Source organism: Dendroctonus ponderosae, unplaced genomic scaffold, assembly GCF_020466585.1.
Source record: "Dendroctonus ponderosae isolate FM_Combo_2020 unplaced genomic scaffold, Dpon_F_20191213v2 Dpon_F_20191213_9, whole genome shotgun sequence".
In the NCBI taxonomy this organism is placed as follows: Eukaryota; Metazoa; Arthropoda; class Insecta; order Coleoptera; family Curculionidae; genus Dendroctonus; species Dendroctonus ponderosae.
In genome coordinates, this window is record NW_026019116.1 from 6,446,856 (window position 1) to 6,449,375 (window position 2,520).

The 2,520-nt window shown below is 40.4% G+C and overlaps 1 protein-coding gene across 1 annotated transcript in view; it reads left to right on the top strand.

Moving 5' to 3' along the window:
* The window catches only part of LOC109543336 (GTP-binding protein Di-Ras1), a 32,978-nt gene that overhangs the window by 14,507 nt on the left and 15,951 nt on the right, over positions 1-2,520 (top strand). The gene's annotated exons all lie outside the window — the stretch shown is intronic.

Here is a 2,520-nt window from a genome sequence, read left to right on the forward strand (position 1 = left end):
GACAATTGCGGGCTTCATAATTTAATCGGATATGACACACATTTTACTTTAAATTAATTTTGGAAATTGTTGATTTGAATGTATTAAAGTTTCTTTGAGTTCAAATATGTTTTCAGAAACTAATTCCACCTTTAGTCTTTGAGCAGCATCCCGACAATTGCGGGCTTCATAATTTAATCGGATATGACACACATTTTACTTTAAATTAATTTTTTGGAAATTGTTGATTTGAATTTATTAAAGTTTCTTTGAGTTCGAATATGTTTTCACAAACTAATTCCACCTTTAGTCTTTGAGCAGCATCCCGACAATTGCGGGCTTCATAATTTAATCGGATATGACACACATTTTATTTTAAATAATTTTTTTGGAAATTGTTGATTTGAATGTATTAAAGTTTCTTTGAGTTCAACTATGTTTTCAGAAAATTATTCCACTCTTAGCCTTTGAGCTGCATCTAGCCAATCGCGGGCTTTATAATTTAACATCCAAAAATATGACACACATTTTACTTTAAATTAATTTTTTGAAAATTGTTGATTTGAATGTATTAACGTTTCTTTGAGTTCAACTATGTTTTCTAAAAATAATTCCCAGTTAGCATTTGAGCAGCATCCAGACAATTGCGGGCTTCATAATTTAACCGGATATGACACACATTTTACTTTAAATTAATTTTTTGGAAATGTAATTGAAATATATTAAAGTTTGTTTGCACTCAAATATATTTTCAAAAAATTATTACCTGTAAAAAATACGGCACCATCATCAGTAATGAGCACCGCATGCAAGCCGTCATGGCCCACGGAAATGTGGGCAATTTTCGGCGATTTAGTCAAAATCAATTCCGACCATTTTCCAGTCCGCACTCCTGCCTGTTTAATGCCCAAAGCTGCAGACTTTCCCGTATACAACACTTTTCCTGTGACAGTGCGCAGCAATCCAAAGTCTTTGCCCGAGCAAATGGTGGCGATCTCCTCCTCAGTATTAGTGCTGATGGTGCATGCGTTCGCTTCTTCTTCAAAGGGGGCGTAGCCCAAGGACTCCACACATTTGCGTGCGAGCTTCAGTGGAAGCTCGCTTACCAAAGCGGCAGGCGAAACGGTTTGGTTGAGGATTCGCACCACAAACCCGTCCTGAAATCAGCGCAATTTTAGATTGAGTGGGAATTTAGGAACCGATACTCACGTCTTTGGCTGCTGATATTGTTCCTAGGTATTCACCGTCTGAAAAGACTACAGTTGCAGATACATCCCTGGAATGTAACGGAACTGAGCCAGATATCAGCAGGTTGCTTCTATCCACGATCAAAAACTCGCTGCCTCTTCGCCCAGTTAGTTTAAGATACAACTTGCCCTGCAACAACAACAGTGCTAATATCATAGTCATAGTCTTAAGGGGCTGCGCTTACGCCACAAAACACCAGTCCTCCAGTGTCTTTCGGGTAGAAATCGGGCTTCCATTGGACAACATGGCCTTTGACTGTGCCCCCATAGCCGCTGCCGATCTTGAACAATCCTCTGGACGAAAACAGGTACAGATACTGTCCATCAAAGGCTAAGGATCTGGGGGCGATTGCCAGATTGTGCAGGTCTGCTGAGGTGGTTATCAGGAAAGAGTCTATCTTTGATGTGGTGGGAACTCCATGGGTTAACCAGTCCGGACGGATCATTTTGCCCAGCAGAACCGCATGAATGCTTCTTTGCAGGGACGAAAGCACTACTGGCATCTATTTAAAAAATATATGTGGTGACTAGGTGCCACAGCAAACGACTTCTGCTCTTTAGAGCAGAATAAGATAGAAACTGATGTGTTGGACTTTAAGACACTTACTTGTATATTTTGGACGCTTAGTGCTCTCGGACACATGAGTAAAGCGGCGGCAGCGCTCAGATACTTGCCAGTATCGCCCTTAACGACTACCAAAGACAAAAGGCAGGCGCACGCCACTGCAGTCAAGTGGGTTCCATCGTTGGGTACCGAGCTTTCCGGCCCATGGGAAGTGGCCAGATCAAGAAGCAAGTCGAATAATGGTCCAGTGATGTCGGAAGGTTCCGATTTTAGGCCTTCGGGAGATTGACCTGCACACAGATTTGCGCTAAGAGTTGATTCTGATTTTCTTAATTTGGGTTGGAGTAAAACTTCCAGTTGTACCTGATTTTTGTTCACAATAACTTCAACTAACAGTTCTTTTATTTGTCCTTTCCGGGGTTTCAGTCAAAATGTGAAAGAACAATGTTCATATCGTTTATTTCATATTACGTTTCAGCGACACAACAGCGCCATCATCAGATTAAAATTCAAAACCAACCCATAATTGGGAAACATTGGATTCTCTATAGGCTTTTTTGCAAGCCTATAAAACGCGCTCGATTAGTAAATTAACGGGGTTTGAACCATTAACATCGAGGTATGAAAAATTCAGTCTCGAAAAAATCAATTTTTGCTCTCTCATAGCGTCATATCTCGGAAACCTTTCTGATAACCTTTCGAGTACTATTTTCAATTTTTATCAGGAAT